We start from the raw sequence: 18,661 nt of genomic DNA, 5'->3' as shown, positions 1-18,661 counted from the left end.
TTCTCTTCTTGTAGCCGATCAGCCTCCTTGTTGCACACATACTCTTCCCCTTGACCTCACTACCCTTCGCATCCCTCATTTATCTCTTTATTTTGAATTTCTTCTCTGCCTCATTACTTTAGTCTTAACTTCCCTTTTCTTATAATTTGCTTATCATTTCCCCTCTTTCCCCCATTGACCTCTGTTTATTCTCGCCATCTCTCTCCTTTACCATCAATATCGTTTTTCCTTTTGTCATTTCCTTCACCTTCATTCTATTAATACTATGTATTCCTGTGAAAGAATGACTGCTAAGCCAGAAGAGGCCGTCTTCATCCGCTATTCCATCATAAGACTAATGTGCGTCACTCAAGGAAGATCGTTTGTCTGAACAATCCTCTTCGGCTCGACACTGAATCGGGTGCGTCGTCTTCACGACGACGATTCCCTCGTCAAGGATTTTCACTTCTTTGTTTGGGCGGATGTTTTCCCCTCCGGAAGGAATATTTGGTGGCGGTCTCTCTCCACCTGAAGAGATGACGACGCTGATGTTGATAATAATGGACGAAAGCTTCTTGATATTTGTAACAATAGATCATTAGTTGTAATGAATCATCTCTCATATGAAGGGAAAATAATGGGTGGAAATCTGTCATATAGAAAGAGAGAATGGGTATCAGAGTTGGATTTGTGTATAATAGCAAGTATTCAATTGACTGAATGCTTAGAAGTAAATCAAGGCATACGAGGATCTGATCACGGCCCCTTAAGACAGGTGTAAAAAATTCGCCATTTAAATTTTTGTTGGCAAGGGCAGAAAATTTAGGATTGTCGTATATGAAACCTGATAATCATCAGTTGATTGAAAAAAAGTATTACACATAACAATGTTAATTATGATAAATCTGTACAATGCATGAGTCAAATTCAGCCTCCGGATGTGATTAATGTAGACAGGGGCTGCATAGAAATTATAATGAGTGAAGGCTTGGATAAGATCAGTAGAGTTGCCGAAAAATGTAAAGTGAGAGGTAGAAGTGTTGATTGGGATGTGACAAAACCTAGATGGGAGCGTTTACTTGAGTGTAATGATTCTAAAGCAATCTGGAGAGCTATAGACTGCAAGGGACAGATATTAGAAGCAAATACACAATCAGACGACGGGAAATTCAAGACCTATTTTGAATTACTTTTAAATCCAGGTAATATGAATAATCAAAATGAAGGTGTATATGATCTTGATGACGCCCCGTATATCCGTCGTTGACGATCCTTTTACTTCACAAGAACTAGATGGGGCTCTAAAGGACATGAACATAAATAAAAACTACTGTGGCTTACGCCCCGGATTGTTTGTTCGCCTGCCCGCCTTGTGGCTGATGTTTTTCTTGACCGTGTTTAATGCTTTATTTTTGAGCTTGAATTACTTGTCATGATGGGGATACAGTAAACTTGTTGTACTTTTTAAATCTGGAAACAGAATGGCATATGGAAATGATAGAAGGATAAGTATCATGGATACGATAGGTAAGATATATGACATATTACTATTGAATACACTGAAATTACGGTGCAGTATAGATAACTGTCAAGCTGGAGCACAGAAAAAAAAGAGGATGTATAGAACAAATATTGTCATTAAGATTGTTAATCGATTTGGCTATTTTTAAGAAGAAAAAACTCTAAGTAATGTTTATAGATTTCAGTAAAGCTTATGATAGAGCTCCCAGAAAAAAACTGGTAAGTTATTTGAAAGAACTAGGATGTGGGAAAAGAATGTTGTCTGCAATTTAAAGAGATGTACAGTAGCAATAAGAATGTTTTAAGAGCAGATTTGATAGATAGCTCTGTCGGTGCACGGCAGGGAGCTCCGGGACACTAGTTGTTTGCTGTTTGTCCCTTATATTGATAAAATGGTTAGGATGTTAAAAGATGCAATACCAGTGGACAGTTTTTGGGCAATTTACATGTGCTTTTGTTGATGGATGATACTGTGATTGTTGCCACTTCGCGAGAAATGTGTATTAAAAAATTTGCTATTATGATGAATTATTGTAATGAATATGGCATGCAGCTAAATGAAAGAAAGAGCAAATTGTTCGTGATAAACAAAAGTGTAGGTACCAGTTGTCAATAACAGTTCAAGGTCAAACTATAAATGACTGTGACCATTATCTTTACCTTGGAACTTGGTTCACAGATGACGGGAAGTTAAAACTTGCCTATCTCTACATCAGCCAAATTGGCAATCAACCTTAAGTAAGTTCTCAGTATTCTGTAACACGAATACTAAAATGCCATTCTATTTCAAGAAGAAAGTTTTTGAAGCAGCAGCGACTTCATCCTTGCTTTATGGGTCAGAAACGTGGTTAACAAATGCATTACAAAAACCAATAAGTAATTTTACATCATCTAGTAAAATGTTATCTAGATGTAATGGTTTAATACCTGTACACATTTGTGTTTGGCTGAGTCTGGGATAACACCCCCCTCCCCCAGCACAATTCATCGTGGCATCTAAACGAGAACGATTTCTTATGTCTATGGAATGTGTAGGGGTGCAGATTCCCTAGCCTTTAATGATCAAATTGATCCACTAGTTGATATCATATCATATCATCAATTAGAAATAACCAGCTTCAGCAACAAAATATGTGACTTACAGAAACAAACTGAATCCCAACTTAGTAATACATAAATTACATACTGATAAATTATATATCTCTGATTAAATTCGCGTAGCTTTCAGTCGTTTACGACTCATCTCCCATAACCTTCGTATAGAAACAGGTAGGTGGAGCCGAACTCCTCCAGAATTTAGATTGTGTACTTGTGATAAGAGCTCTATTCAGGACGAGTCACACGTTCTGATCAATTGTCTTCTGTCAATGCCATGTAGGAATAAATATCCAAACTTAAATTACGAGTCTCTGAGTACTTTATCAAATGAAAATGGTAATATTGTTGACTTGAGTACATATATTTACGAAGTTCTTCGTATTTATGAGTAATGTGCGGCTTTGTCTTCTGTTTTATGTTTTACGTTTTTCTTCAAATGAACTTTTCCTTTTTTTCAAGCATTATGTGTGTTAGGACCTGATGCTGGACAGTGATGTAACTGCGTTTTTTCTCTGTAGTCAGTCCCTTTTTTTGTTTTTTATTGTCTTATGGGCTTAGGTTATTTGCGCGAAGTTGTATTTTGATGTATTTTTCCCTCGTAGGTCGTGTACTTGCAAGAACAGAAGAGATTACTGTCCACTTTGTTAATTTTGTACTGTCTCTTTGTGGACAAATTTGTACTAAAAATTGTATATTTTTCGTCGATAAAATAACTAACTACCTAACTATCCACAACGCCTGACGCTTTCTTCTTATACTGAAGTTTTCATTTTCCCTCTTTTTGTGATCTAGTCTTCTTTCTCTTCCTTTTCTCTCTTCTTGTGAGAGTTTACTTTGCAGGTGAAAGTCCTTTTAATGCTGCTGAATATAGAGCTTTCATTATATTAAAAAATAATGATAACTTCATGATAATCATGCTAAGGGTAACAACGGGTAACTTTTGTCAATTCTTCATTCTTAATCTTTGCGCTAGTCTTCTGAAATTATTATAGATGCCAGTTTCTTGGTCATTGTATAAAAAGTTTTGCGCAATCAGTTATCTGATGAAAAAAATGAAAATTGTGAAAGCCTGGATTGCGTTCCCCTTGGCGTTGACTTTGCAAGAACCTGATGGTTCTTGCTCTAAGCCTCCAACTGCTGCTGCTGCTGCCACCGAAGCAGTGACGGGAACTTCCACAACTCTTTCGGATGTTCCCTTTGATGCTATCAAAGATGTTACTCCAAAAGAGAAATGGTGCTCCTCAGCTTCATTTTCCGTCTCTATTATTTCATCCCTTTCACACTGACAGTCCTTTCTCTCGTTTCTATCGACCGTCCTCTTTTCTTCTGAACTATCATGTTACCTCTACCTTCATTTTCCTTTCGATTATTATTTTTATATATATATATAATATATATATATATATCTATATATATATATATATATATATAAAAAAAAAATAAAATATATATAATATAATATATAATATTTTTTTTTTTTTTTTTTTTTTTTTTTGGCCTCTCGCAGTAATTTTTCTTCTCCCTCCTTTCGCCTCCTTAAACTCTTACCTTCCATTTGATTAACGCTTGAGAACTCTTTGTCATCCACTGATCTATCACAAAGCACCTGTCAATCTCTCAAAGGAGACCATCACTAAACCTTTAGGTACATTTAGTTCAAAATCCAAATTGAATAAAGAATGAGATTTCATCATCAGCTTCATCAATGATGTCTTTCCCTTACAAAGGATTGAATTCTATTTTTGTTTTTTGCGCCACGCCATTCAATAAGGCCAAAAGTTTAACCAGACATTGCCAAGATCTAGTGGCTGTGCGCCTCAAACGTCATGCAGATTTTTGCTTTCGTTTCCTTTCTTCTGCTTCTGCCGTTCCCCAAGCAGCATCTGTCTCCGATTGGCCATTGGTCACCTGATTCTCTTTTTCTCCTGTGCCTGTGAAAAAGCTCTTTTTACTTTGCGAGATATGATTTTGATGAGCTGAATATGACATTGTAGGGTTGTTCCTTGTCATTACTTTGCTAATTTTCTATAATGATAAAATTAATCATCATCATCATCATCATCATAACTAGATTGTAATTGTTTCTCTTGTGCAAATCGTGCACTATTTCTTTTATAATAACATCACAAAAATTTTCTGCATATGGTGATTGAAATCTTATGTAAGTCAGAAGGCAGTTCCTGAAATCATTCATGGATCGCAGAGAGAAGTTAAAATTGATACTTGACAGAAAACTCATTAGGAGTCGAGAAAAAGCCTTTAGCCTTTTAAGATCAGTAAGAGAAAAAGCTATATGAGTCAAATGAGCTCCAGGGCAAAGGTACCTATCGACTGTGGTTCATTAAGAACCAGAGAAAAATAAAATGTAACAGTATTCAATTTTGGATTTTAATTTGACCTGTGAACTCAAAAATGCCGTGGAAATGATCAACTAGGCCTGCTGTCCCTCCCAACAAAATTTAATCAGAGCTGAAGACAAAATAAGATTGTGATCCCCAAGTCCATCCGTGACCTTGATAAACGGGGTCACGGTCAAAAATATCTTGGGAGCAGCTCAACAACCCCAGGTTTTCTAACGACTGATTCCACCTTTTACTTAATTTGTTACCTGTATTTTGAATTTAAGGTCGAAATTAAAGAAATAATTCCATCAACACCTAATTTCTTGAAAGAACAGACCTCACCAGAATTTCTGAGATTTTAAAAATTCTAAACTTTCTACCATTCAATTGACCTGCAACTATGAGAAGTAGGTCAAGGGTAGAACGACAAAAAGTAGACTAAGAATGATAAGTATTAGATATTTCAAGTGTATCCTTTATAATTATTACAACCATTCGAAACAAATATTTCATGATGCAATATCATTTAACTGTTATCATTGCTGCCTATGATAAAGTAAAATCTTCTAGGTTGCATAGCTTATAATGAGTATTTTATTTGTCAACGTCATAACAGAAGATGACGGTAGTAGCAATAAAATATGTTCCATTGGAGGAATGAGAGCAGAATACTTTTAGCAAATTGAATGGTTAGGAAATAAATCTATACACAGGGACGTGTGTTTAACTCTCATGGATGAATGAGCCCATCATGGCATGTACGGTTTCAAAAGGGAGGGGGGGGGACCTTAAACACACTGGAATTTTCTTCAACAACTCAGACCAAAGGATTAATTGGAGCGCATGACATACAAAACAAGATAATAGAAGGTTTATATTTTTTTTAATCATTTAAGAACACACAAAATAGACCAGGTGTCTGGAAGAAGAATATCTTGTTTAACACTTTATTAGCTATAATGCATAGAAATTCTAAATGAATCTGCCCCACCTAATTGAATCAAAAATTCATATAGAGACCATTTGATTGCTTCTCTAGAAAACTATACTTCTAAAACATCTGAAATCTAATTAAAGTACAATTTTCTAAATTTTCACCATTTGTTAAAGTGGAGAAGGAATGGCTCTTTCATTCCGACGGCATTGTCGGTGACAAATGGATTCTCGCATCGGAAGCGCAGAAGAAAGAACTGGAGAGATGCAAGGTGGAGCTCCACATAATGGAGCGGCGGCGAAGAAGAAGACGATTACCAGCTGAGGTAGGCGCCCTAAGCAATGGCAGCTGCTCTCTGTCCTAACCTGCGTATATACTCCATGGGCCTTTTTCATACAGACACTCCAACAATTTTTACAAACATGTCGACTTTACTGAATTGTAAAATGCATTCTAACAAACTCTGAAGCCTATTTGTGTAAAGAGCGGAACGGTCATAACGGTCTAAGTATTCCAACAGAGAATTAGGAGGACTTTCTAAAAAAATGATAAAAATAATATAAAGATAAAATAAAATTGACTTCTGACTGTGAAAGTAGGCCAATGTTAGGAATACTGGGGAAAATAGTAAACTCTTAATGTTCATCAATATGAGAGATAAATAAAACAGTCAAAAATTGAATGTAGACATTAACTATCTATAGTTATATTAAAGATATGTAGAGGTGGAAAAATACTCCAAGACAAAGTTCCATCAAAATCGGTATAACTAAGATGGTAACATTTAAATTGGACTGTGACTGGGAATTTTAATTCTCTAGTAAAATAATCACCATGTTCCAAACCAAAGTTTCATCAAAGTTGGTTCCTAAACTCACTGCATAAAATGTTGAATCCCCGTCACCCATAGAATATATATATATATATATATATATATATATATATATATATATATATATATATATATATATATATATATATATATATATATATATATACATATATATATATCGGTAATGGGACTTATATGTTTGTACCATAATAAATGATAAATTCAATGCCATCTGTTTCAAGTCATTAGTGCTTCCTTTACTATAATACTATTCTCTTTTGCCCAAAATTTGTCTCTTTTAGAATGAGTGGTTCTCGGTGGTAGGTTTCTATTTCCTAATATTGGCAGTTATCACCTGGACCATCGACGGATGGTCTCTTTTTTGTCATTTTTTCATAAGTTGTATTTCAATAGAGATCTTTTCCATTCACTATTGATCGCTGGTCCCCTTTTCCTGCAGAGAGAGAGCAACCAGATTCGCTGAAAAACAGCACCAAAGTGCAATAAATGTGCCTCGCTGTCAAACTTCTCAGTTCTACAGGTTCTTTATTCATATTCACATCATTGGACTGAGGAACTTCCAGCCTCCCCGAGGAAGTCGCGCAACTGGAACTTCCAAAGTTCACGCGAAGATGCATCTCATTACCACCCTAATGCCATTGTCCGTGCATTTTAATACATTTTTATCTACCTAATAATATATTAGTTAATTCTTTTTTTAATAAGTGAGATCTCTTCTGTCTATATTTCTTTTTACCTGCTCTTATGGCCTAATAGTGCATAGAATATAGAAATTTAGGTCAAATCCGAAGCGCTGAAACCTATGGGGCCATTCCATGCTGAGAGTGAAATTGACAACAAGAAGGTTTGAAGGGCGTAACAGGAGGAAAACCTTGTAGTTGCATTAGGAAACAATTTTTAGAGAGGGTGGAATTTCAGATGGAAGAAAGAGAATATGAACGGAGGTAAAGTAAATAAAATGAGAGAAGTTGCAGCTAGGGTTCCGCTGGAACGCTGCAAAGACCCTTAAGGAATGCCTACAGTTCACCACGTGAGGTGCACTGGTGGCACTAAAACCCCCTACTGTGCTTACTTCCTAATGAGCACCATATGCTTTGGAAATTGGAATTTCAAGTCAATGTCCCCAGTGGGCTTGTTCCATTTAAATAGGGTTCATCTTCTGAATAAAAATAATAATGAAAAAATATTTAAAATCACACTTTGAAAAACTAACCCCCTTAAGTAGATTGGATAGATAGACAAACGCATGCACAAACAGACAGATGAGCAGGAAAGTAAGATACTAGATACCTGCGTAGGTGAACCGTGGGCATAGAAAGAAAGAAAAGATTTTTAATGCAAAAGAAAAGGAGTATCTTCACGAACATGTGAATGCAAAGAACAATGTTTCTAGGGATGGCAAATTCCTGTTTGACTTTTGATCCACAGCTAAGGCCTTAATTTTGACACTTGACGTCATTAACGACATCAACTTCATTAGTAGAATATGAATGTAAGATACAAGTAAAGGACAAGTTAAATTCTTATTTGACCATTGACCTACAAGTATGACTTCGATGTTCCCCTTATTAATAAATCATTTTCTCTAATGAATTTCATGAACCTAATATGAATATTACGACTTGCTTCATACCAAGTATAGCATTTCAAATCACAAGGGATCATATAGCCTAAAGTGAATTGAAACGTACTAACCAAATCGTAGCTTAAGTTCTATACTGCGACGCCAAGATTACTTCACTCATTCTAAATTTCATTCAAGACATTACATTGCGTTGTGTATATTAAAGAGTATGCAAATGATATTAACTTGCAGTAAATGTGAATGGAGGACTCATTATCCCTAGCCTGGATTGTCTCAGATCGGCGTTAGCACAGACTCTTTCTCATTATTCTCATCCAAAGAACATCACAGGAGAAACTCTCCCAATCAATAGATATGCATATCTTCTAAAGGAATTTCTTCAAACGAACATTAAGATAGGAATACTTAAATGGTTTAGACTGGGAGTTCCTGATGACTTCTCAGAGACTGCAGGACAACGTCTGGTCCAGATGGCAATTTAACTATGACTGTTCACATGAGTCATTTCACTCATTTATAATACAACCGCACTATCTGAGAGTTGTAACAAGATTGAATTCATGGTCGCGGTAAACCAGCTCCAAATGTCTGACTAACTATCAAATCAACAAACAACCGACGACTGATACTTAAGTGCTATTACACATATGTTTACAAACAAATAAATGAAATAACTAAACACAAGCTTTTCACAGCTAAATAAAAATGTAACAAAACACAAGATCTTCCTTTCATGCAATACTCATTTCCACTTACATGAATGAGAAAAAAATATGCAAACTGCATTACAACTTGTGGCAAAGAAAAGTCTCTGTTATTGAAGTTTCGACATACTCCCACGCAATAAAACTCATATCTACATTATTTACAATAGTCCTGTTCTTATCAACGCATTCCTAGCTTCTGAAGCAATCTGAGCAGTCGTTCTGCTCAGGAGGGTACTTGGCTGAATATTTTCTTTTGCAGGATCAAATTTTTCTATCTCCTGCCACAGCTCCAGGGGATATAACTTAATCACAGGTCTCAAGAGCTGGCTATGAGCCCTTCTTAGAGTAGCCACTCTTCAGATCTTGTCTCGCCCCATATGTAACTCAATCACTTGGCCCAACTTCTGTTTGCTCCTTGGCCACTCATCATGAATGAGAACTACTTCCCATATCCTGGGCCAAGAGATATGCATTGTTCCTACTCGATGGGTCTCTCTTAGCATTGTTAAATACTCCCTCTTCCATCTTTTCCACAAGTTGTCACACATTATGGACACATACATGAATCTTTTCTCAGAGAACTGTCTCTGTCCGAAGGTAGGGTCGCCAGGTATCTCTTCCCAATTAACTACTTCTCTTGGGAAGGACTTGAGCCTTCTACCAAGAATCAAATGATTAAGGGTTAAAATTTCCTACTGATTCAAACCTCTGAGTGTGTAACTTATTGGTCTATCATTAATTATCCCTTCCAGCACCACCAATACACAGGTCAATTCTGAGTAAGTCCTGGCCTGCAATCTTTTTTAGGCATGACTTCAGAAGTCCTATCAGCCTTTCCCATATAGCACAAAACCATGGTGCTCTCACTGGAATGAACTTACCATTACATTGTGTTAGTAAAAGATGTTCCTTTACCCCGGGATTCTCCAACGTGGTTCTAAAATACTACGATGCCGCTACAAATATGGCGGCGTTGTCACTCAGTATGAGTGATGGGAAACTTCCTCTGCTCCAGAATTTTCTAAAACTCATGAAGAACGAGTCACAGGACTGGTTATCAACTAGTTCCACATGTATGCCTCTGGTTATCGGACATATAAATAGGATTATATAAGCCTCCTTAGGGCTCTGTCCATTTCCTTTAACCTATAATTTGCAGGTGTAGTCCACTCCTGTGTTATTAAAAGGTTACTTACATTTCACCCTGAACTCAGGTAATGGAGGAATCACATTGGGCTTATACAGCCCAATGTGATTCCCGAGTAAAATACCAACTTTTCGGTAATAGTATTGGCAATTTAGTAGCTTCAGGTAACTGTGCTTGTTCTAGTCTACCCTTACACCTTATTACCCCGCTGTCCAAGTAAAGAGTCAACTGGTGTACAAGAGCTAGTTTTGGTTTTCTTACCCCCTTCAATTAATTCTCATATTCCTCTTGGAAAAATTCCTTTTGCATGAGGACAATGTCTTATTCTTTGCCTCTTGGAGTTCTTCCAAGGTCAATTCATCAGTTACTTTTACATTGGTTGAACACCTACAATTATTCAACAATCGTAGGATACATGCAGTGGTCCTATAGACATTTCTGACTACCAAATCTTTCCCAATTCAGCAATTGAGTATCACTATTCAGGAAGTCCCCTATAATATTGGGCAAAATGTGGTCTTCCCTACCCTGTACAAATGATCCACCCACCCATGACCTATCTATTGGCCAAGAGGAATTCTATAACAAAGGGGGTCCCTCCCACCAGAAAGAACTATCCAAGATCATTTCTGTCCTTTTTCCGTGTGCCAATCAGTCACTGGGATTATCATCCATAGGCACATAGGACAAGACCACCTCTGGAATTATAGAATTTATTCTCTTGACTCTATTTTTCACAAATACAAGTAGAACTTTTTTCGATACTATCCAACTTAGGGTGACCTTACGGTCTGACCAAACAAACAGTTCAACAAACTAATCCTTCTTGAAGGACTCTTTGATAAATTTTGCAATTCTTGCTGCCGGCAACAATGCCATCAACTCAAGTTTTGAAACAAAATTCTTCAATAGGTGCTACTCTTGCCTTTGCCATTCATTAAATAAGAGTTTTCATTATTAACTCAAATGCTGACTCACTGGCATTGCGGAATATGTGTAAGGAGTCCCCCTCTCCTAGGCTAGTATTCGTAGGAAAGGAAATATCAAGACATTTCTGTAAGTCTTCAGATAACCAATTGCTTCTGTAATGGGTCCGGGAGTGGGTCATCTCCATCCAACTGTTGCTTCCACAAATTCTACAAGTATATCTTTGCCATAATAGTAACAGGTTAAAGTACTTCTAATAGATTGTAAATTTGTGCAACTGTTCTTAACATATCTCCCTTAGTCTAACTGGACTTATTTATCTTAATAGGATATAATGTCAAGGTATCTTTCTTTTTGTCCCATTCCAGACCTATGACCTTATTAGTTGCTTGTTCTTTGGAACTAATACAGGCAGCGAATTTTTGCGTAGGTCAACTGTTATGGTTAGTTCTGTCCACAAACAATCGTTCAAACTTAACCCCTTTTTCCCCTGTTTGACCGAACACTCAAATACTATGATGTAACAAGAAATGATAGTCTTTATCAGTTTTAAAACATTCCAATCTCTCTATGAACCTCCTATCCTCCTGATCCTTCAAGATTTTCTGATAGTGTTCTAGATCCTGGGTGTCCTTCTTTCCAAGGCAATGTCACAACACACTGTTTGTCAATTTCGGGATAGGGTACAGTACTCTCAAAGTTCTTCAATCCCTTTTTTTCCTGTTCCGTTATCTCTCTGCAGTTAATACCAAAGTGATCCAAACTCCATAGAGTTTCAAGAGGTTCTTTTAAACAAGTAGCCCCTTCAGTCATAGTTATCTCATCTGTTTCCACTGTCAGTTTTAAAATAGAAACATTATTCTCCTTGGTGGGAGGAGAACTACAGGTTCCAGTTTCCATGTAGCCAAGCATGGTTGGCAGCAATACTAAATTCTCAAATTTGCTAAACCCTAGATGTAGTATGTTGTACGCATTGTCAACCCCTATTAACAACTCTATAAACGAATGTTTCACTATGGGTAGATCAAAATCTTTATCAACCAAGCTGGTTTTCGTTTTACACAACGACCTTAAATTCTTCTTAATGTCGAATTTCATTGTATATTCTGGCAGCTCGTCCACCAATATACAATCCATATTTACTAACCTACCCTGGTGGGGTACAAGAATATTTATGATCTAATACTCTTTGACTGGTTTGAAAGTCAAATAACCTCACAATTATATTCTCAACTCCTTTGCCCTTATAATGGAGTCCTTCAAGAGCAAATCACTTTATGAAAGATCTCTCGGCACAGGTATCCAACAATCATCTCTCTTGCACAATGCAACCTCTTTAACTCTCTATGGTTATTGTCGTTGTTAGTATGATCGACTGCTTAGTCTTCTTATTTCCCTGTCTGATATTTGTCAGAGAGAGCGTTCCAATGTGTACCCCACCCTCTTTAGTGTTTGGTTGGTTTCGATTACATATAGCCTTCTGATGTTTAACAGTGCAACCGTTATTACAATCTTGCCTGTCACAATTTGAATTGAAATATTTATTGGATGTACATATGAAACACAGGCCCAGAGTTCTAAGTTTCTCTATCGTTTCTCCTCTGGTTACACGAGACTTACAATGTATCCATATATGATTGCCACTGCAAAGTGCACATCCTTTAACTTGGTTTACCTTGGTTTTGTTTGTATTTTTAGTTAAGGTGTTAGCTTTCACTGGTTCAGTCTGTGGAAAAGCCCTCTTCTTCAGGATATAATTTGAAGACGTCAAATTCAAGTCAGGCTTCCCCCACGCCTTCATTATTTATTTCACTTACAATACTAGCTAGTTTGGTGTAGAGCAAGATGGTATACAATTTGTCCATTTCCGACTGTTCACTCTCCAATGATCTTATGCAGCATTCAAATTGCGATCTGAATCTTTGTAGCAACTCTGCATCTGCATAGAAGTCTCAGTCTGGAAGAGTATTTTGACTCACAACTTGATTTCACCTTTCCTGCCATAGATTTCTTTTAACAAGTTCACTGCTTGTAAATATTTATGACTTTATAATTTAAAACCAGATATCAGTTCCAAAGCCTCACCTTTAAATAAAAAATCCTTTGTATACTTTCAAAGTCAGTACATTGGTGTACTGATACTTGAGATAGTTCCGAAAATGAATTCCATTCTGGATAAATCACCATCGTTGAGGTCTAGGTTCACTCTTTACAGCTAGAAGACATAATAAGGTGTTTAGTCTATGAATTTCAGTGCCTACCTTTAGGCTATTTTCTGCTTGAATTATAATTTGGTCAAGCTGTCCTGTGGAATCCATTGGATTTTCTGCAAATATTCCTTCAAGGAGTCTCTCAATGAAGAAATACTTTTGATATCACCTGTACCAGTAGTGGTTTCAACCTTTTTTTAACAAATTGGCTATTACAGATCTAAAAACCCCAATCTCCTCTTTAATTCGTCGATGTCAGACATCTTCAACTATTATTTACCATCAACAAAGTATACAATTTTTCATACCAAAAAAGGTACAAAATGTTAGCCAATACAAATATCAAATATATATACTGTTCTAGCAAATGTAATGTTCAAAATTGGCCATTCCTCTTTAAATCAATCAGTCAGTGGTAGCTCATTACCAGGTTAGGCAAATTGATGATTGACGCATTTTCACTTCATAAATTGTCTGTTTTTTCAAGTTATTGGTAATTTTAGTGACTTAAATGAAGGTGGGATTTAAATTGAAATAAAACCCTCTGTTGTACACAGTGTATGTATATATACATACACTGTGTACAACATAACGAGTCCGTCATTCACATTTACAGTAAGTTAATATCATTTATATATTCATTAATTTACACAACGCAATGTTATTGAATGTTATTGAGAATGAGCGAAGTAATCTGGGGTCGTAGTATGTAACTTAGGCTACGATTTGGTTATTACGTTTCAATTCACATTAGACTATAGGATCCCTTGTGATTTGAAATGCTCTATTTATTACGAAGTGAGTCGTAATAAACTGGTATTGTGACGAGGATTATTGTGATTGGTTGTTACATCAGTGATCTGAGTAGTTAGCGTTTGTGCAATTTTAAGGTTTGTTGTGATAATTGGCAATATAAACAAGACGTAACCGGCTGATGGTGGCGGCCATATTAGAATTAATCATGTATCAACCTAGTCCGAAATGGACAAGTAGTAAGATCAGTCATGTCAATCACCACCTAGTCTAAGCTGTCGATTCACATGCTTTCCAGGAAGTTAGACTAAGCTAGGTTATGTGAATGATGATTGACTCATTTCCACTTCATAAATTCTGGATTTTGAAGCTCTTGGTAATTTTAGAGAAACTTAAATAAAGGTGGGATTTAAATTGAAATAAAACCCTATGTTGTACACAATGTATATATTATATATGTATATATATTAATACATATATATATATGTGTTTATATATTTATTTGTACGTATATATATATGAATTAAAATAAAACCCTATGTGTGTACACAATGTATATGTTTATATGTATATATATATATATATATATATATATATATATATATATATATATATATATATATAAAATTTTAAAATTAAAATAAAACCCAATGTTGTACACAATGTATATATATATATCATATGTATATATATATATATATATATATATATATATATATATATATATATATATATGTATATATAAACATATATAATATATATACATATCACTATGTATATATTATATATATATATATATTTATTGTATATATATATATATATATATATATATGTATATATTTTAGGGCTGTTGCCTTGTATAATAAGGCGCCCTGTGAGGTTATGTTAGACTGCGATAATCTTACGCTAAGTCGGTTGGTTCTGACTTCCATACTCATTGGAATGTCTTGGGGTTTGATGATAACTTACGAAGTCAATATCTTCTTTGGTTATGACGACGGAGATGTGTTAAACTGATGACGATAGTTATAAGTTCATTCGATCTCTTTCTGATGTGAGGTTCTAGTAGAAATACTTGAGTACAAAAATACATCTATTCTTCTGAGATTACAAGATGAAATTGTACAAGTCTGCCAATGATGATGGCTGATTGAATTCTACATGATGAAGCTCAGATACAAATGGACAGGTCTTCTAATGGCGATGACTTGATCGCTTCTTCCCACAATCTGGTTTACAAATCATAAAGGAAGCAGACAGTAGCTCGAACATACGAACATACACACAGATGACATAGATTACAAATCACGTAGGCCGTTTGAATTATGGGTCACGGTGGTCGCCTCAAGCAAGACGCTTGGGCTATAGTTTATAAGCAAATGAATGACTACAGGTGACGGCACTAGACACTGACTGAGTACAACACGTCATCTTAGCCTACTTTATTTTATACGTCATCTTAGCCTACTTTATCGTATCTGGTCTGATCACATTCCTGCAAGCTATCTGGTTGACCTCTTGGGTCACTGGTTTTAATTAATCATAGTTTTAGATTTTTATATATATCGAATAACATTCCATATTTTTATTATGTAACACATACATAAATACATATATAATATATACATTGTGTACAACGTAGGGTTTTATTTTAATTTAAATATATATACATATACATTATATAAGTATAAAATATATACTTATATAATATATACATTGTGTACAACATAGGGTTTTATTTCAATTTAAATCCCACCTTTATTTAAGTTTCTCTAAAATTACCAAGAGCTTCAAAATCCAGAATTTATGAAGTGGAAATGAGTCAATCATCATTCACATAACCTAGCTTAGTCTAACTTCCTGGAAAGCATATGAATCGACAGCTTAGACTAGGTGGTGATTGACATGACTGATCTTACTACTTGTCCATTTCGGACTAGGTTGATACATGATTAATTCTAATATGGCCGCCACCATCAGCCGGTTACGTCTTGTTTATATTGCCAATTATCACAACAAACCTTAAAATTGCACAAACGCTAACTACTCAGATCACTGATGTAACAACCAATCACAATAATCCTCGTCACAACACCAGTTTATTACGACTCACTTCGTAATAAGTGGAGCATTTCAAATCACAAGGGATCCTATAGTCTAATGTGAATTGAAACGTACGGACCAAATCGTAGCCCAAGTTACATACTACGACCCCAGATTACTTCGCTCATTCTCAATAACATTCAATAACATTGCGTTGTGTAAATTAATGAATATATAAATGATATTAATTTACTGTAAATGTGAATGGCGGACTCGTTATCCCTAACCTAACCAACAATCAATAGTTAAGTGGTATTACGAGTATACTTACAAACTAATACATGAAATATCCAAACACCACTTTTCCCATCTAAATACAAATAAAACAAAACACAATATTTTCATTTCATACAATACTCATTTCCACTTTAAGTAAATGAGAGAAAAATGCGCAAACTACATTACAACTTGCGGCAAAGAACAATCCCTCTTGTCAAAGTTTCGACAATGAAGTCTCTTCCGTTGGGAGACGTCCAACACCAGGTATCAGGATTCAAATTTCCATAATGCCAGACAAACTAAAAGGACTAGGACGTTCCCTGTCATTCAGTGTTTGGTAAACTTTTGTGCTTCTTGAGGAACCAGTAACCACACCAAAATTCACAATTACCAAATGAAAGGTTAATACTGTTGCCTTACCTGCCCCCTCGCTTGAGCAACGTCTGCTTATCAATACAACAAATTGTTGATTCTTCTCTTCTGAGGAATTCTTTCTGTTAATTATTACTTTCCCTAAAAAGCATTAACCATATGTCTTTAGATCCTTCATCAGTTATTTAACAGGGAAACTCAGAGCCCCAAAGACTACATTTGGTGCCGTTCAGCCTCCCAGAACAATTCAATTTAGAATGTGGCTGGCAATCTAACTAATGGCATTAGCTTCTATATCAGATTTGCAACTGTAATTTCTAGCTTAAAGAGAATTAACTGAAAAAGATGGTAGGACTTACTCAGATACTCATAACCTTTATGAAATAGTCATGTTATCAAATTTATTGAAATGATATCACTACATGAAGGGGGTTTATTTAGATGACAAGTTTTGCTAGGCCATTTTATTGCTTGGTTCACGTTAAGGTTTGCAAGTCTATGGTAGGTAGGTAGGTGACTTGTATAAAAATGCATGTTGACCAAGGACTCATAAGAGACTGACATTTACTAGACCAGGGTTGATGTGACTACAAGGAGTAGCAAAGGACCTTTTCTTGAAATTAATCTCACCAAGATGGACAGCCTTCCATAACATTCTTATTAGGTGGGATGACAATGGAGCCAGCCCCCACGCCTATGCCTGTTGTTTGTTTAAGTAATATTTGTAGGTAAGCAGGAGTCAGAAAAGTGTTCCTACATGTGGGTTCGGTTTTAGCAACAACAGGGCCTTGAAGCTGCAAAGGTGATGCACCAATTGTAGACAAAAAAAATGGCTAAATAGATGTGTATTATTGAGAGAGATTTCTAACATGTCTGTATTAGAACCCTCACTTTCATTAACGAATAGCAAAACAAAAGAAACAAGTTGGACTTACTCTAGGTTATCACATATATCGTGTGTAGCTCAAAAACTTTGTCCAAAGTTAGGGTTTTAATCGATCTTGACCTGTAATCGTGACCCTGACCTTGACCTGTCTCGATATGAGAGCTTTATCAAGGGAGCTTTCCTGCCAAATAAGAAGACTCTCATGTTTTTAAAACACCCTGGCCAAGGTTATTCTCCTATAACCTTGCCCCTGACCCTGACCCTTGAACCCTCCGCATAATATACAATCTTCATCTCCAATACAAGATATCTATGAAGTTGGCAGTCTCTATCATTAAAGATACTGACATACACAGACAAACAGACAAGGTAAACTAGGCATAATAATGATAATAATATAATAATAATAATGAGATAGAAAACAAAACCACATTCTTTTAAGCGTACAAAATTATTTAAAACATCAACTTTGCAGAGGACTTTCGAGAATCTCTTCGATTCTCCTTTTCAATCTGCCTAAGAGTGGAAAAGCTCTCTGTAGTTTTAATTCTTAAGATATATTTGTACTTTTCAAAACCATTTCTTCAATTTGAAGATTCCTGTTACTATGAGTGTTTTTTTTTTATCACTGGATCCACGTTAACGCATGCATCAAAGAGACAACACTGTTTCTGAAATCCCAGCTGGAGCTTTGTAAGTACCGGAAGTTAGCGAAAGAGTGGACTTCCTGTGATAGGAAAAAGAACCAGCTGGGGTGACTGAAAAAGTGCAATGGATGGACATGTGATTCCGGAAACTTTTGGACGACTTTGTGGAGTTTCCTCTCTATGGCATGAATCCCTGAGTTCCAGAGATCGTTTATTGCAGACAAAATGAAAAATGAAAGGGGTGACTTGGGAGGCTGGGTGTTTCCATTTGGACGAGAGGAGACAGATGAGATATCATCGAGTTCTTCTTCATGTAGCATGTTTGAGGGCGTCGAACGGGGAGTGGGTGAATTAACCTTAAGCAGAAGTGTGGCATAT

The 18,661-nt window shown here is 35.9% G+C and overlaps 1 protein-coding gene across 1 annotated transcript in view; it reads left to right on the top strand.

Moving 5' to 3' along the window:
• The window catches only part of LOC135218517 (growth hormone secretagogue receptor type 1-like), a 486,215-nt gene that overhangs the window by 204,663 nt on the left and 262,891 nt on the right, over positions 1-18,661 (top strand). The gene's annotated exons all lie outside the window — the stretch shown is intronic.

The sequence above is a fragment of the Macrobrachium nipponense genome, chromosome 9 (assembly GCF_015104395.2).
Source record: "Macrobrachium nipponense isolate FS-2020 chromosome 9, ASM1510439v2, whole genome shotgun sequence".
In the NCBI taxonomy this organism is placed as follows: domain Eukaryota; kingdom Metazoa; phylum Arthropoda; class Malacostraca; order Decapoda; family Palaemonidae; genus Macrobrachium; species Macrobrachium nipponense.
The sequence above is the reverse complement of the archived record's forward strand: the minus strand, read 5'-3'. Positions and strand labels throughout refer to the sequence as shown.